Source organism: Hypanus sabinus, chromosome 9 (assembly GCF_030144855.1).
Source record: "Hypanus sabinus isolate sHypSab1 chromosome 9, sHypSab1.hap1, whole genome shotgun sequence".
NCBI classification, from domain to species: domain Eukaryota; kingdom Metazoa; phylum Chordata; class Chondrichthyes; order Myliobatiformes; family Dasyatidae; genus Hypanus; species Hypanus sabinus.
Genome location: NC_082714.1, coordinates 75,240,404 through 75,259,110, shown reverse-complemented (window position 1 = coordinate 75,259,110; position 18,707 = coordinate 75,240,404). Strand labels below are relative to the sequence as shown.

General features: G+C 45.4%; 4 non-coding genes across 4 annotated transcripts; all 4 read right to left on the bottom strand.

The window, feature by feature from the left end:
- Positions 1–5,224: 5,224 nt before the first annotated feature.
- trnav-aac (transfer RNA valine (anticodon AAC)) lies at positions 5,225–5,297 on the bottom strand. Its single transcript has one exon. It is a non-coding gene; the product is annotated as a tRNA-Val (tRNA).
- Positions 5,298–10,807: 5,510 nt separating this feature from the next.
- Positions 10,808–10,880, bottom strand: trnav-aac (transfer RNA valine (anticodon AAC)). The gene has a single exon. It is a non-coding gene; the product is annotated as a tRNA-Val (tRNA).
- A 2,106-nt stretch (positions 10,881–12,986) lies between these two features.
- trnav-aac (transfer RNA valine (anticodon AAC)) lies at positions 12,987–13,059 on the bottom strand. The gene has a single exon. It is a non-coding gene; the product is annotated as a tRNA-Val (tRNA).
- A 4,635-nt stretch (positions 13,060–17,694) lies between these two features.
- trnaw-cca (transfer RNA tryptophan (anticodon CCA)) lies at positions 17,695–17,766 on the bottom strand. Its single transcript has one exon. It is a non-coding gene; the product is annotated as a tRNA-Trp (tRNA).
- Positions 17,767–18,707: the final 941 nt, after the last annotated feature.

The window sequence follows — 18,707 nt, the reverse complement described above, 5'->3', positions numbered from 1 at the left end:
CATATCTAGCAAAGTCCGATGGAACCTCGGGCTGGGTATCACCATGCTGCTGATAGGGCATAATTCTGCACTTCTCGACTCCAACCATGTTCAGTATCATATGTATGAGCCTACTCTAGAAATTCCGTCCCACGTCGCTATGTATCCACCTGGGGAGGCCAAAATAAACTGAATACCTAACCCATAACACTTTGGCCACCCTGGACGTCCTCTAATCTTTGGCGGGACAGGCTTGCACATATCTGCAGTAATCAGGAAAAACAAGACATTCGCATTGTTGCTGACATCAGGCTCTATTGATAGGAGATCCATACACAACAGATCAAGTGGCCCCGCACTCTGCAAATGGGATAACGGAGCTGCCCGCGTCGGTAGCGTCTTCATCCCTATGCATCGAATACATGATTTACAGTGCTCTTCGACCTCCAGCTTCATTCGGTTTCAATCGAACCGATCTCTGAGCAATCGATAAGTCTTGTCAACCCCCCAAATGGCCGGAATTATCATGAGGTGCCTTCAACACAATCCTCGGACTCTTCTCAGGCGGAACCAACTGGGAACGCCGAGACCTGTCTGGAGGCGACGTGGCACGGTATAAAATCTGTTTCCTCAACTCCAGTCTGGGCCACTCACTCAGACAGCGCAGTCTTTCAGCTTGTGCATTTGGGCCAAGTACCCTTTCGCAACCGCTGACCGAAGGATACGATGGTCAGCGAGGGTCTGGGTTATCTCGTTGAGCGGCTGCCACTTCCCCGGGACTCAATTCTGGCAACTACTTTGTTTCGAGAGCTGTCAGGTTGTACTAAGCTTGTGGAATGACACCATCAAAAGCTCACAAATGATCTACTGCTTGATTCTGCCCTTGTATTTCCTGTGCCTTTTGCATGACGGAAATCCAGCACATCACTTTACCTACAGGATTGCCCTCCCACTCTCTGCCCCTGCCAGCCCTTCATGTACACGTCTGGACAAAGCACCAGCATCAACGTTCCGACTCCTCCGGCCGGTACTTGGTCTGAAATCTTACGCAGACAACGCCGCTAACCACCGATAGCCTGTGACATCCAATTTTGCCGAGGTCAGGATATACGTTAATGGGTTGTTGTCCGTCCTCACCTCGAACTTGACACCATATAGATAATCACTTAGCTTATCCACCACAGCCCATTTCAATGCCAGGAACTCCAATTTGTCGTTGGCGTAGTTTCGCTCAGAGGGCGAAAGACTCAGGCTGACAAATGCGACAGGTCTTACCCTATGCGCTGGTCCTGATGCACACCCTAAGCGCTCTCTGATGGCATCTATAAGCAATACATATGGCAAACAGGGGACTGTAAAGGACAGCACAGACGCATTCGTCAGCAGCTCCTTCACCAACTTGAAGACCTCTTCACATTTCGCATCCCACCTCGGTCAAAAAGGCTCTGAAAGGCTACGACACTCTTTACCCTCCTCTCATTTTGTCCTCTACCCTTTCCTTCCCAAGGGAGGGTAACCGCTTTAGACAATTCCTTAACGAACCTCCGATTATATCAGAGCCCAAGGAACGAGCACAGGACACTCACAGTCATGTGGCCACCTCCTCTATCTTAGACGGCACTGAAGTTATTCCATTTCGCGAGACTATGTGATCGACATAATTGACAGACGTTTTGCAAAACTGGCACTTATTCAGGGAAAGTTTTATCCCTTCAACTTTCAGGCGGCCTGTTCAGTAGCCTCGCTTCATCTTCCTTCAAGGTGGACCCGAACATTATGAGATTGTCTAGGTACACCAACACCACTAGCAAATTCATATCTACCACCGTTTTCTCAATGACGCGCTGGAAAGTCGCCGGGGCACCCGATACACCCTGGGGCACCCTTTCAAACTGGAGGAATCCCGGTGGACATATGAATGCCGTCTTCACTCATGGGGATCTGATAATATCCACTTCTCATGTCCAGCACACTGACCCACTTCGCACTACCTAGATAGGCCAGTGCGTCCTCGATCGGGGACTGAATGGCTGCTTAGAATCGAATAGTTCACACACATTCGTACTTCCCCATTCTTCATGCTGTCCACCACTATTACTTATAGGGGCTTCTGGACTCAGTGATAATCCCAATTTCCTTCAGCTTTTGCAGATGCTGCCGAACGTCTTCCACTTCTGCATCCGCTGGTCGGCGTGAACTTCCTCTGAACGGGATGATGGTGTGGCAAGTAGACTTGGAGCAACCCACATAAACTCGTCAGTAGAAAAGGCACCTTCCAGCTTCAACATCTTCTCTTATCAGGCTCCTCTTCCAACCTCCGGGGAGTCCCTAAAATTGAATGACTTAGCAGTCAGCTTTCCCATTTTCGGAGATAGTGTCTTCCCGGTTTTACTCACAGGAGCACTAGTCATTAACGTCTCATGACTCCTTCTCGTGGTCGGCCGGAGCATTCGGCAAGAGAGCATCGGAATCAGGCATTCTGGGAAATTTGGGGTTCCCCGTTAGGCTAGCTACTTATACAGGTTTGGACTGGGTGTACAACACGGTTCCTCGCTTATGCTCATCATTCAGCTCAGTGGCCATGAATTTCCTCAAAAGCGGCTCGGAACACAGGGTGAATAGGCAAGCTCTCTGCAACTCTCTCTTTGCAGGCTCCCATTAGCCTCCTCACAAAAGGAGTATTTGTTCTCACAAAAATTGATGCTTCGCTCTTCTGAACCGAGTCTGGACAAACCAACACTGATGAATCAAGGACTTCAGCTACTCCCACAACTGCCTCCGATCACTCCGAGCCTTCAATGACAATCGCTAGTATAACTGTCGCCAGCACCAGTCGCTCCCCTTCTCGCGGGATGCCGTTCATAGCAGCCCTCAGGTGCTCCGATTCCATGTCCGCTTAGTCGTGCGAGGTGGCCGCACATCTCAGTTCTGAACTCTGCCACAAGTTCATTTACCACTCCCCGGGGTGAGCTATCAGTGGCCACTTCAGCCAAGGCAGCTACAACCGAGGACTCTACCGTGCCAACGGAGGCCACCCGCGCTTCCGTCGCATTCTCCTTCACTCTTACTTCTCTGATCAGCTCGACAAACTAGGGAGGGGAGCGCGTCTTACGAGACATTCGGAGATCCCAGCGATCTTGACCTGTGACTGTGCGCCTTTCGCCACATGGTCCTTTCTTAACTGATTCACCTCAGCCGTTTGAATGACACCCCCCACCCCCCACCCCCTAAGCAAGTCAGCTGCCTCTCTGGCCGAAAAATGTAGGTGAAAAGTTTCTCCCCCTTCTCCTGAAACATATTCCGAAAACTCGTCATAAGTTCCATTGGGCTTCCTGTCGCGGCAAAAACATTTTCTAGCGCTTGCATGTAATCGGCAGAAGTAGCAAAGGGATTTACAGTTTCCAGGATTCTCAATACGTCACAGCCGCCCCTCAGCCTATCTACCAATCGATGTCTTTTACGTCATCAGAGCACTGCCACTCAACCAGCATCTGAGAGGTGTGCTGCGCCCAAGGCTCATATTTCTTCTTTCCCTCGGGGTGCGCAATATTCCAGGCAGCTTGCTGAGCCTACGATAACAGGGACTTTGGAACTGGGCACATAGCTATTTATTCACCAGGATGTAAGCGCCAATACCACCCCAGAATTGTCACCCCTCGCTGGAGGACTCTTTAGACCTTCCACGTCAGACATCTCCTTTCTCTCGCTCCGCAAAAATGCGAGCAACTTGTCTTTAAAGTCTCCGGCCCGCAGCTATGAGAAACCCGGCTTCCAATTCGGCACCCTCGCCTACCCACTCTTCCTTCCAGAAAGTGTTGTCAGCCGACGTACGCGCGCTCCCACCTCCTCCCTCCGCCACCTCTGTTCAGCGCTAGTCTGAACTAAAACAAAGTCTTTGCCCGCCATTTTATCAACATCCATTTAATGATCGTAACTGATCCCAATGCTTTAACGGTCCTTAAAGTCGGAATTAACAATTTATTGGGGCTACGTATGTCTACCCCATTCATTACACACACATTCATTAAACGATCTCGGCGATTGTAGGGATGACGTATAGCGCACTGAAAAGCTTGAACATGTAGATATTTCGCGAAGCATCAAGTTCAATAAGTCAGCGTGACAGGACGAGATATACCCCAGGCAACTGTGGCATGCTAGTGAGGAGATTTCTGAGCCTCTGGCGATGATCTTTGCATCATCAATAGGACAGGAGAGGTTCCGGAGGATTAGAGGTTTGCGGATGTTGTTCCAGTATTCAAGAAAGGGAATAGAGATAGCCCAGGAAATTATAGACCAGTGAGTCTTATTCAGTGGTTGGTAGGTTGATGGAGAAGATCCTAAGAGGCAGGATTTATTAACATTTGGAGAGGTATAATATGATTAGGAATAGTCAGTATGGCTTTACCAAATTCAGGTCGTGTTTTACGAGCCTGATAGGTTTTTTTGAGAATGTGACTAAACCCATTGATGAAGGTAGAGCGATAGATGTAGTGTATATAGATTTCAGCAAGGCATTTGATAAGGTACCCTATACAAGGCTTATTGAGTGAGTAAGACGACATGAGATCCAAGGGGATCCAGAAATGGCTTGCCCACAGAAGACAAAGAGTGGCTGGAGACGGGGCATTTTCAGCATGGAGGTTGTTGACCAGTGCTGTGCCTCAGGAATCTGTTCTGGGAATCCTACTCTTCGTGATTTTTATAAACGACCTGGATGAGGAAGTGTAGGGATGGGTTAGTAAATTTGCCAATGAATTTGTCAGAAAAGGAAAATAATTTGAAAGTTGAACAACCATGATCAGGGACCGATTCTCCCCAGTGCAATGTACGAAATATTTGCTAAATAGTGCATTTGGAACATACTAATCCATCTCCCGCCATTTGTCGATCAGTGAAGACAGGTGCTCGAAGGCACGTAGACAGGGGAAGATTGGGACAAAGGGAGTGTGTCACCCTGCACAGTGGTCTCAGATGAGAATAGTACACAATTCTTCTCTTTGCTTCAGACATGTTACCTTCCCTCTTATATGCCTCCAGCTTTAACAAACTTCTTATTCTGGTACGTGGCCCATCTTTTTCAGTCCTGATAAACGGTTACGGCATAAATACTGACTTCTCTTTGTCCAGCGTTAAGTAGGTGAGGTTATGCTCAGTTTACAGAAACAGAAGTACAGTACTCCCCATTGAATAAACGTGGTTGCGTCCCTTCCAATTATTTGATTTGTACAAAAGTCTGAGCCAATGTTTCTGCCTGGTTTCGAACCAGGGACCTTTCGCGTGTTAGGCGAACGTGATAACCACTACACTACAGAAACATCGCGAATGCCTATCATGTACCACTTAAAGCAGATACAATACACAACATACACTTCCAGCCAATAGAAACAAAACACTAATGACTGACTTATATACTGACATCACCCAGAACACCAATAAAAAATGAATGCAGTGAATCATCTCCTTTCATAATAATCTTAACGAATCCCACCATAACTGAAACTGGCTCCCGCTGAGTCCAGATAAGGATGTAGAAATGAACCACGTATTTCAAAACCCGCCTATTGTCCTGTGACTTCATTCATGTTTGTGTGTCAATTGGAATTCTCAATGCGGAGGAAAAAAATATATACTTTCAAAATTGTCCATAACGGCCGATACTGAGAACTGGGGAAATAAATGCAGATACAGACAGTCGCCCGAGACGGGAAAGGCTTCAGAGTAGAATGGACGAGAAATTCAGACATAGAGCGTACATAGCGATGGCAATTCTGTTCATTCCATATGCACCATATTTAAATTGTCTTGCCGTTCATGCCGCCTGTGATGGGCAAGCAAAATTGACCGAATGCTTGCAAAGTACAAAAAAAACCTGGGGCAGCAGGTTTCCCTTTGAGTAGTAATCGTCAGTATACACGTTCTTACTGAGAAACTGGAGCACGACTAATATTTACGTTGCCGTCCTCCATCGAACTGGGATCTATTGGAGTGAAATGTGACCTAGATAACCACTACACTATAAAAACTGCTGGGGTGTAAAAAACAAGACCAGTTTACATAGATTGTGGAAGCTTGCTGGGCGCTGAAGAGGAAATCGAATGATATCTTTTCAGTGAATGTCATCTGCGAGAGAAAGCGGAATCTGGTCAAATGTTTCTCTCCTATCCATCTTGTGAATTCTTGTCACAATACGCACACGAATGTGGAGTAACTCCTCTGGTCATGCAGCAGCAACGAGAGAGAATTCGCCGGCAATGTTTTGGGAGAAGAACCTTTATCCCTGCAACGATCTGGCGAACCTGTTCATCACCGCTCCACTGAATCCATTGGTGGTGCTGACGGCGCTTTAAGGAAAGGGATCAGAGGAACGACACACTCACCGTAATTTTTCAGTGCGGATTGGGAGACAATTTCAAACAAGCAGGCCGGGGACTGAAGTTCCTGAGGCCCAGCTGGTGAATTATAAGTAGCCGTCACTCTGTATTCCAGAGATCTCAGTATCAGTGTAAATAAAGTATCGATCAAATGTCTTGGCATGAATTGTCACTCCAGCACGTTGTCTTTCTTGTTACATACAAACAAGGCGGAACGAACGGAGGTGTGGGGAGGGGTTTGCGGTTTTGAGTTAACTTCAACTTAGTGAATGTAATGGAGATGAAGTCATGTCAGAAAAATACACTCTCGACTATCATCGAATGGACTCAGTCAGAAAAGGAAAAGAGGTTCCCAGCGCTGATGAGGCAGGGATAGGTCACCTCCCTACGGCAACACCAGTGTGACAAGTCAGGGAATGGTGATTGTTGCATGGAACCCCCTTCAATAAACGAGTTTCCCTGCATAAACTAAGAGCGACTCTGAGGGTTCCACACCGCTGTCTACTTTTCACTGGACAGACGTCTTGATCAGTTAACCGACTTGGCATTCGCACCGTCCTCGAGCTGTACTGATGAGATGAAACTTGCTCTGATCTTCTGATAACGATGGAATTGCTTCAGCTTCAGCTAATTTCTTCAAATTCCATATGTCAGATTATATGAAATGTTGCATAACCCTGTTCAGAGATTCTTCCCAGTGGAATTCACTCCAGATTTGCTAAATAGTGCATTTGCAACATCCGAATCCTTCTCCTGCCATTTGACGATCAGTGACGCCAGATACTAGAAGGCACGTAGACAGGGAAAGTTTGGGGATGAAATGGCAAAATGGCTGGTGAGTGAATCGATTGTACGTACCTGTGATGAGAAGAGTCGTAGCTCAGCAGATATCACAGTGGGGGACAGTATGAGTGTGCCCCAGTGTCAGTGGTCTGAGATGAGACTTTTGCACAATTCTTCTCCACGCTCCCTACACCTTACATTCGCTCTCATCTATCGCCTCCTATCACCAGCCGGCGTGTACACACGTTTACCACACTTCTTATTTTGGTTCGTGGTGCTCCTTTTCTAGTCCTGATGAACGGTCACGGCATAAATGCTGACTGATTTTCCTCCAGAGTTTTCTGGATGAGCGGATGCTTTGTTTATGGAACGAGTAATAGAACTACTTCTCAAGACCACATGACATAGGAGCTGAAGTAGACTATTCGGCCCATCGAGTCTGCACTGCTATTCAATCTTGTGTTGATCCAATTCTCCAGTCATCCCCATTCCCCTGATTTCTCCCCATACTCTTTGATGCCCAGGCTAATCAGGAACCTATCTATCGCTACCTGAAATACACCCCATGACTTGGCCTCCAGAGCCGCTCGTTGACAACAAATTCCACTCTGTTTACCACTCTGACAGAAGTAATTTCTCTGCATCTCTGTTTTAAATGCAAAGTTCTTCAATCCTTGTAGTGCATTCTTGTCATTGGCTATCCTACCATGGGAAATAACTTTGCCATATCTATTCTGTTCAGGCCTTTTAGCATTCGAAATGTTTCTTTGAAATCCCCTCTTCATTCTCCTGAAGCCCAAGAGCTTCCACATGTTCCCCATGCGTTTTGCTGGAATCATTCTCGCGAATCTTCTCTGAACCCTCTCCAATGTCAATATGTCCTTTTCTAAAATAAAGAGCCTAAAACTGCACACAATACTCTGCGTTGTCTCACGAGTGCCTTATAGAGCCTCAGCATCACATCCCTGCTCTTATATTCTATAACTCTTGAAATGAATGCCAATACTGCTTTCGCCTTCTGCATAACTGATTCAAGCTGGAGGTTAACGTTTAGGGTGTCCTGCACATGGACTCCCAAGTCCCTTTACATTCCTGCATTTTGAACTCTCCTCATCTAAATAATAGTCTGCCCGTTTATTTCCTCCACAAATGTGCATGACCATCCAATTTCCAACATTCTATTTCACTTGCCACTTCTTTACCCATTCCCCGAAACTATCTACGTTTCTCTGCAGGCTCTCTGTTTCTTCAACACTACCCGCCCCTCTACCTATCTTTGTGTCATCGGCAAATTTAGCTACAAGTCCATTAATCCCATAGTCCAAATCATTGACATATATCGTAAAAAAACAGCGGTCCCAACACCAACCCCTGTGGAACTCCACTGGTAACCGGCAGCCAGCAGAATAGGATCCCTTTATTTCCACTGTCTGTTTTCTGCTGATCATCTAATGCTCCACACATGCAAGTAATTCTGCTGTTATTCCATCGGATCTTGCTGAGCAGCCTCAAGTGCTGTACCTAACAAAAAGCCTTCCGAAATTCCAAGTAAAGCACATCCACTGCATCTCTTTTGTCTACGCTGCCTATAACTTCCTCTAAAGATTGCAGTAGGTTAGTCAGGCAGGAGTTTCCTTTCAGGAAACCATGCCGGCTTTGGCATAACTTATAATGTGCCTCCAGGTGCCTCCATTATCCTACCCCTAGCAATCGATTCCAAGATGTTCCTAACCACTGATATCTGGCTAGCAGGTCCATACTATCCTTTCTACTGCCTCCCTCCCTTCTTAAATAGCGGGAAAACATTGCATTTCTCCAGTCATCCGGTACAATGCCAGAATCTATTGACTCTTGAAAGATCATTGTGAATGCTTCCGCAACTTTTCCAGCTACTTCCTTCAGAATCCGAGAGTCCATTCCATCAGCTCCAGGAGATTTATCCACCCTCAGACTATTAATCTTCCCGAGCAGCTTCTCAGTCGTAATTTTCACTGCACATACTTCACTTCACTGATACTCTTGAATGTCCGGTGTACTGCAGAGGACTTCCACTGTAAAGACCAATGCAAAATATGCATTCGGTTCCTCTGCCGTCTCAGCGTCTCTCATTCCAATATCTCAATTTTCTATTGCTCCCATATCTACCCGCAACACTCTTTTACCCTTTATATACTTAAAAAAAACTTTTACTCTCTTCTTTGATATTAGTTGTCAGCTTCTTTTCTTAATTCATTTCTTTCTTGCTAATGAACTTCTTAGTTTTCTTCTGCAAATTTTAGAAGCTTCCCACTATCTTCTCACTATCTTTGTCTTCCTTGTATGCCTCTCTTTTGCATTTACTTTGTGTGTAGCTTCACTTGTCAGCCACGGTAGTTTCCTTCTTCCTTTCGAAAATGTCTTCATATATGGAACATATCTGTCGTGCACGTCCCGTATATTTCTCAGAAACTCCAGCCATTGCTGCTGTGCTGTCCTTCCTGCTCGTGTTCCTTTCCAGTCAACTTTGGCCATTTATTGTAATTTCCTTTAATCCACTGAAATACCGAAACATTGGAATTTAGTTTCTCGGTCTCAGATTTCAAAGTGAGTTCGATCATATTGTGATCACAGTTCCCTAAGGGTTCCTTAACCTTCAGCTCTCTTATCACCTCCGGATCATTGCACAACACCCTATCCAGCAGTCGATCGCCTAATGGGCTCAGCAACAAGAGTTTCGAAAATGCCATCCCTTAAATATTCCACAAATTCTCTTGAGGTCCAGTGGGGGCCTACTTTTCCCAATCCACTTTCTTGTTAAAATCCCCAACGATTATCATGACATTGTCCTTCTGAAACGCCTTATGTATATCCTGCTGTATTTTGTAATCTACATCCCGGCTACAGTTTGGAGGCCTGTATACAACTGCCATTAGGATCCTTTTACCCTTGACATTTCTTAACTCAACCCATAGGGACTCTGCACCTTCCAGTGCTATGTCATACCTTTCTAATGATTTACTACTCTGGAGATCCTGCTTTTCAGCTTCCTGTCCAAGTTCCTGAATTCTCACTTAAGGCCTCATCAATGTCCCACCAATGTCATTGGTCCCACCCTGTACCAAGGCTTCTGGTTCTTCACCCTCTGCCTTCACAATACTCTGCAGCCGATCCGAGACATCCCGTACCCTGGCACCTGGGTGGCAACCCACCATGCGGGTATGTCTATCACGCTGATAGAACCTCCTGTCTGTTCCCCTGAATATTGGCGAAGACTGGAGATGAAATGAAAACTACGTGCTGAGTGAATCGAACGTACGTATCTGGGATGAGAAGTGTCGCAGTTCAGAAGAGATCACAGCGTGGGACAGAGTGTGTCACCGGTAACAGCGGTCTCTTTTGAGAAATTTACACAATTCTTCTCCACGCTCCCTGCCTCTTACGTTCCCTCTCAAATGTCTCTTCCTATCACCTGCCAGCGCCTACACATTTTCAGCAAACTTCATATTCTGGATCGTGCCCCATCTTTTCCAGCCCTGATGATTGTCATGACCTAAATGTTAACTGCTCTTTCTTCAGCGTTTAGAGTGTGAGGGTATACTTTGTTTATTGAACGAGTTACGGAAGTACTCCATTGAATAAACGTGTGGTTGCGTCCTTTCGAAGGACTTGATTTATACAAAAGTATAGCAGAATGTTTTTGCCTGGTTTCGAACCAGGAACCTTTTGCGTGTTAGGCGAACGTGATAACCACTATACTACACAAACACTGTGTCTTCCTTTCCTTTACCGCATGCAGCTGATAGGAATGGACTTATACAAAACATTCACTTCCAACTAATAGAAACTCGACAGTAACGACTGAATTATATACCAAAATTAATTAAAAATGAATGGCTCATTTACACTCCTAACAATCTTCACGATTCCCGCCTCAAAGGTAGTTGGCTCCCGCTGACTCCAGTTGGGGCTGCAGGAACGCACCACGTATTTCAAAATCAGCGTGTCGCCCTTTACCTGCCTTCATGCTTGGTCCAAATAGAGCTTTCAACACAAAGGAAAACAAATTATTTCAAAATTGTCAATAACGGCAGATACTGAGAAAATGGGGACAGAAACGAAGATGGAGACAGGGCCTGAGAGGGGGAAGTTTAATAAGTCAACTGAGGGGAAGACTCAGACACACAGAGTACACAGAATGGTAATTCTGTTCACTCTTACTGACAAACTAGGACACTAGCAATATTTACTTTGCCGTCCTCTATTAAACTGGGAATTATGGGCGTCTACTCTGACCGCGATAACCACTGGGGTGTAGAAACCGCTGGGGTGTAAAAAACAAGACCATTTTACATATGTAAGGTTTCACCACTAATGCAATGGCTTCTTTGTAATGTTCTCTACTGAGGTAACGGTTTCGCTGCAGCAGCGATGTTTGGGTTATGGCTGGAGATAACAGGATGCATGTTAGCCAATAACAGATTGTTGCTGTACCTTGTGATTCTAGAATGATGTTTTTTCGTGGTCTTTGTAGAGGAGAGAAGAAGAGGGAAGACGCATGTGGAAAGAACTGGTAGACCACTGGACGGTGTCGACTGGGATCTGAGGGTCCGAAGGTCGGCGACGCTAGGAGGAGACCGCTGCTGGAAGAAAGACTATGTGTAAGATCCAACGTGACTTTGACTTGACTTGGGTTTTTTAAAAAAAATTTCTTTAATAACACTATATTCATATTAAGATTCATAAAGTTCAGTCATTTAATTGCATATGGGTTAATGTCTGATATTTTGCTTCGTGGGTTTCTAACTGGGGGTTCATTACACAGCATTCGCACAAACGCGATTACCCAGTTTGGCGGGGGCGACGGCTGTTTCCCCAGACGAACACGAACTGGGCAAGCCTGAGGGTTACACATAGAGCGTGGAAACCTGCTGAACGCTGAAGGGTAAATGGAAGGATACAATTTCAGTGAATCTGTCGGTTGTGAGTGAAAGAGAAATCTGGTGAAATGTTTCAACATGTTCCTCTCCGATCCAGATTGTGAATTCCTGTCACAATACGCACACAGCAGTGGAGTAACTCCTCTAGTCATGCAGCAGCGAGAGAGAGGAATTCACCGTCAACGTTTTGGGTGAACACTCTTTATCCGAACAACGAACGGTCAAACCTGTTTACCGTCGCACCACAGAATCAGTCGGTCGTGTTGACGGTGCCTGAAGAGAAGGGAGCAGAGGTACGACACACTCACCGTATATTATCAATAAGGGGTGCCAGGCAGCTTAAGCAAGCAGTCCGGTGCTGAAGTTCTTCAAGTCAAGCCAGTGAATCAGAACTAGCCGCCCCGCTCATTCCAGAGATCTCACTATCGGCGTAAATAAAGTATCGATCAAGTATCTTGGCATGAATTGTCAATTCTTTATTCTCCGTATTTTCGGGGGGGGGGGGGGGGTGGTGGTGGTGGTAAAAAAGGTGGACGAAATGACAGCCTGGGTGGTGAGTGAATCGAACGCACGTACCTTGGATCGAAATGTCACAGCTGAGAAGAGATCACAGTGTGGCAGCAGAGAGACCGTGTCACCGTAAACAGTCGTCTGAGATAAGTATCTTCCACAATTCTGCGCCACTTCCCCTACACCTTAGCTCCGCTTTCAACTCCCTTCACCTATCACCTGCCGGCGTGTAGACACCTTTAACAACCTTCTTATTTTGGTTCTTCCGCCTTCTTTTTGAATCCTGATGAACGGTCCCGGCATAAATGCTTACTGCTCTTGCTCCATCGTTTTGTACATGAGAGGACACTCTGCTTATGGAACGAATAACGGAAGTAGTCCATTAAACGTGTGGTTCCTTAATTTGTACAAAATTATCAGAGCATGTTTCTGCCTGGTTTCGAACCAGAGACCTTTCGCGTGTTAGGCGAACGTGATAACCACTACACTACAGAAACGCACCGCCGCGTATCATGTACCACATGCAGCGGATACGAGCGGATCTATACAAAACACGCACCATTGGCTAATAAAAACCGGTCATTAACGACGGATTTATTTACTAAAATCGTATCAATGTAAATAAAAAAATCAATGCAATGGATCATTTCCGGTTATGGTAATCCTCATGGACCTGCCAGAATTGAAACTGGCTCCGTCTGAGTCTCGCTGAGGTTGTATTAAAAGTCCTGTGACTTCACTCATGTGTGTGCGAAATAGTTTTCAACTTGAAGAAAGAGAAGAAACACAGTCGAATTGTCAGTAACGGTCGATACTGAGAAAATGGCGAAGATACAGACAGTTGCCCGAGAAGGCGAAAGCTTCAACATAGATGGAACGAGAGGTTCAGACTCACATAGCGATGGTAATTCTGCTCATATCATGTGCGCCGTATTGAATTGGTTCTGCCGTTACGTTGCCGCCCACTATCGAACTGAGAACTATTGGCATGTATTGTGACCTTGATAACCACCGCACTATAAAAATCGTTGGCGTGTAAAAAACTAGACTAATTTACATAGAACGTGGAAACTTGCTGGGCGTTGAAAAGAAAGTAGAAGGATACCACTTCAGTGAATCTGTCGGCTGTTTGAGAAAGTGGAATCCGGTGAAAATTTTCACTGTGTTTCTCTCCGACTCTGATTGTTAATTCCAGTCACAAGACCCACACAATAGTGGAGTAATTCCACTGGTTTGCATCAGCGAGCGAGAGGAATTCGCTGTCAACATTTCGGGTGCAGACCCTTCATCTGAGTAACGATGGATCGAACCCGTTCATCACCTTGATAACCACTGCACTATAATAACCGCTGGTGTGTAAAAAACCAGTTTACATAGAACGTGGAATCTTGCTGGGCGTCAAAGAGTAAATGGAAGGATACCATTTCAGTGAAGCTGTCGGCTGTGAGTAAAAGAGGAATCTGGTGAAATGTTTCAATGTGTTAACCCCCGATCGAGATTGCGAAATCTTGTCAATTGTGGATTCCTGTCACAAGACACGCACAATAAAGGAGTAACTCCTCTTCTTATGCAAGGTCCTCCTTAAATTTGTTCCAAAAGGTCGTTCCTCAATTATGAAGCTGTGCTCTCCACAAAAGAAAACATTCTGTCCACATCCATCCATCTTGCCTTTTCATCATTCTGTAGGTTTCAACGAGATCACCCGTATTCTTCTAAATTACAGTGAATACAGGCCCAAAGCTGCCAAACGCTCTTCATATGCTCGCCCCCTTCAATCCTGGAAACATTCTCGTGAACTTCTCTGTACTCTCACCAATGATGACACATCCTTCCTGAAATATTGGGCCCTAAACTGCTCACAATACGCCACGTGTAGTGTCTCATAAAGGCTGAGTGTTATCTGACCTGTTCTACTTTATTCCTTTTGAAATTAATGCCAACCTTGTATTTACCTTTTTTACCACAGACTCAAGCTGTAAATTATACTTCTGGGAGTCTTGCACGAAGATCCACGCACCTCTGACGTTGCAATTTTCTCCACATTTAGACAATATTCTGCACTATTGTTCTTTTTACCAAAGTGTATCGTCCATTTCCGAACACTGTATTCCGCCTGCTAGTTTTTTTGCCCATTCTTCCAATTTGTCGAAATCAATCTGTAATCGCATTGCCTCTCAACACTATCTACCCGTTTTCACATCAGCATATCATCCGCACACTTTGCCGCAAAGCCATTGATTTTATTATCTAAATCATTGACAAACAATATGAAAAGTAGTGATCCCAATACCGACCCCTGAACAACACCACTAGTCACTGGCAGTAAAGCCTCCTTTATTGCCGTTCGCTGTCTCCTGCCTGTAAGCATAGGATTTCCCAACGCCACAGGATTTTATCCTATGATTTATCATAGGATTTTAAGCAGCCTCATGTGTGCCACCTTATTAAACGCTTCTGAAAATCCAAGAAAGTTACATCCTCTGCTTCTCTTTCGTCCACCCTGCTTGTTACTTCCTCGAAGAATTCTAACAGGTTTGTCAGGCAAGATTTCCCTTTTCAGAAAACATACTGATATTGAATTGTTTTATCATTAGTCTCCAATACTCAGAAGCCTCATCCTGAAGAAGAGACCTCAACACTTTCTTAACCACTGAGGTTAGGCTAACTGACCTATAATTTCCTTTCCTTTGCCGTCTTCCCTTCTTGAAGTGACATTTGCAATTTCCCAGTCCTCTGAAACCATGCCAGAGTCAAGTGATTCTTGAAAGATCATGACCGATATCTCTTCAGCAACCACTTCGGGACTCTGGGATGTATTCCATCTGAACCAGGTGAATTATCCACCTTAAGACCTTCAAGTCTACCTGGCACTTTTGAATTGAATGTACTTTATTTCTTACATCCTTCATAAACACGAGAAGTAAAATCTTTACGTTACGTCTCCGTCTAAATGTGCGATCTACAATTTATAGCAAATTATAATAGATATTATGTACATCAGGATAGTCAATATAGCATAGGAATACAGCTATGTCAGCATGAATTAAGAGGTCTGAAGGCCTCGTGGAAGAAGCTGCCCCGGACTCTGTTGGTCCTGGCTTTTATGCTGCGATAACGTTTCCCGGATGGGAGCAGCTGGAACAGTTTGTGGTTGTGGTGACTCGGGTCCTCAATGATCCTTCGGGCCCTTTTTACGCACCTGTCTTTTTAAATGTCCAGAAAAGTGGGAAGTTCACACCTCCAGATGTGCTGGGCTGTCCACACCACTCTCTGCAGAGTCCTGCGATTGAGGAAAGTTCAGTTCCCATACCAGGCAGTGATACAGCCCGCCAGGATGCTCGCTATTGTGCCCTTATAGAAAGTTCTTAGGGTTTGCGGGCCCATTCTAAACTTCTACAGTCTGAGGTGAAAGAGCGCAGTTGTGTACAGACCACATGAGATCCTCGCTGATGTTTATGCCGAGGAACTTGAAGCAGTTCACCCTCTTAAACCGTGATCCATTGATGTCTGTAGTGGTTAGTTTGTCTCCATTCCTCATCCAGTGCACAACCATCTCCTTTGTTTTTGCGACATTGAGGGGGAGCTTGTTTTCTTGACATCACTGTTTCAGGATGATGACTTCTGCTCTGTAGGCTGCATCATTATTGCTTGATATTAGGCCAATCGATGTAGTTTCGTCAGCAAATATAATTAGCAGATTGGAGCTGTGGGTAGCGACACAATTATGGGTGTACAGTGAGTAAAGGTGGGGGTTTAGTACACAGCCCTGAGGGGCACCTGTGTTGAGAGTCAGAGAGGCAGAGGTGAGGGACCCCACTGTTGCCACATGCCGGCGCTCTGACAGGAAGTCCAGGATCCAGCTACACAAGGTAGGGTCAAGGACTCTGAGCCTCTTGTCGAGCCTGGTGGGAATTATGGTGTGGAATGTCCAACTGTAATCCAGAAACAGCATTCTCACATAAGCATCCCTCTTTTCCAGGTGTGTAAGTATGGTGTGCAGAGCTGTGGCTACTGTCGGTAGGCGAATTGTAAGGGGTGTTAATTGTGTTAATTGTGGGTGTTAGCATGCTGCAGATGTTGTCCTTGACTAGCCTCTCAAAGCATTCGCTTACTATTTAGGTGAGTGCGACTGGGCACCAGTCATTCAGACATGTTACCTTAGTCTTTTTAGGTACCAGAACTATGCGACTATCCACCTACGTAATTCGGCCTCAGAGATAACCAAGCTGCAGGTCTCATCAGCTGTAGGTCTCCTCAGGAGAAAAGTGCTAGTGACATCGAATCGAGCGTAAAAAATATTTAGCTGGTCTGGGAGAAAGGGGGCAACGTTGGAAATTCCGCTGCGTTTAGCTTTGAATTCTGCAATGGTGTGTACACGTTGCCATAAGCTGCCTGTGTTGTTGGTCAAGAGTTGAGTGTGGATCTTATCCCTGTATTGTTTCATCTGGAAGTGCATCGAGGAAGTTGTCCCCAAGAAACTGGTCAGGGTCAATCCAATATAGAAACCCTAGGTTAACATTTCCGTGCGGGCAGCACTTACCGGGCGGCACATAGCTTACATTGCCGGTAATCCGCAGGATCTAAAAAAAAATCCCGCATCGATGTGCGCAAAGTCATCAAGGCAGCAGAACAGCAATACAGGGATAAGACCCACACTCAACTCTGACCAACAACACAGAATGGGGCTCTGTCAGAAGGAAGACGTAGAATGATCCTAGAGTAGCAGAAAAGATTAGAACAACATTGTCGGCCGAGTTACAGATCTGTACTGTTCTCTGTGATATGTTACATTGGGAAATTTGCTTTGGGACAGGCGGTGGCTTCATTCCGCTTTATGAAGAAAGAAAATTAATAATGTAGAGATGATGGGAACGCTGAATGTTTTGAAAAAGTAGCTCCTTACCAGCGATGCTGAATGACCTTCTGAATGTTTGCATAATTTTCTTCTTTTATTTCAAATTTTGGGCAACGTAGTTTTTGGAATAAAAGAAAGAAGATTTAGTATTTCGACACAGTACTTCAATTTAGACACACTTCCGTTTTCCGAAGGGTAAAGTGCATTTAATTTTGGGAAGATCAACTGAGCGTAAACGCAGCAAACATTTTAATTACAAAATTCGTCGCAGCGCTTGTGACCTCGACGTGATTCGAACACGCACCCTTCTGATCTGGAGTCAGACGCGCTACCATTGCGCCACGAAGTCAAACGATACTAGAACATTGCAAACACACTTACAGTTTCAAAACATTCCAACAAACTTTCAAACGTCTACGACCACCTTTGGCTGGACGAAGTACTGGACTAGTGTAATGACAAATATATTAATCTTAAATGTACACAATTAATCCTACTGTGTTCGCATTGTGCCTGAGTCTCTAGACCCGCCTGCAATCCCCACTTCGTCTCATCGGGAGTAGCTCTCTCACCGTTTATTTCTTTCCGTTTACACAGTACGGCCTATATTGATAATTTCTGTTTCTTTTCCTTTGACCTTCGGACTTTTAAAGATATTTTAGCCGTCCTTTCATGCTGGAGAGCTGGACAAACATCGGCAGTGTGCTTTGGACAATGGATGTACGCGTCTGCTCAAGCGGTACAGGATAATCGGCGGTCAGTATTTCTCTAGAGCAAACATGAGGAAATCTGCAGATGCTGGAAATTCCAAGCAACACACACAAAATGCTGGTGGAACGCAACAGGCCAGGCAGCATCTGTAGGAGGAAGTACAGTCGACGTATCGGGCCGAGACCCTTCGTCAGGACTCATTCTGTAGTGCAGTGGTAATCACGTTCGCCTCACATGTGAAATTTTCCTGCTAATACAACAGAACTATCCCGATTTTTTTCTAATTCAAGTACCAGGAAAGGTTGACACCAGACATATATTCAATTAAATGCAGCTTTTGATCCTTCCACTACCATCAACGTTTCTTCACCTACTTCCCGCCGTTTCAGTGCGCGTACGTGGGACATTATTCCGGATCTTTCCTCGGGTTTAGTCCAGAAGATTTCGCCCATGAATGTTTATATCCGTAAGGCAGAGGAAGATTGAGATTAGAATTTGCATCCTCCTAGATGAGTTGCCAAGCCCGTCCTTCGAGCCCTATAATACCGAAGCAATAGGTTTTAAGGCGCCAGTTTTGCC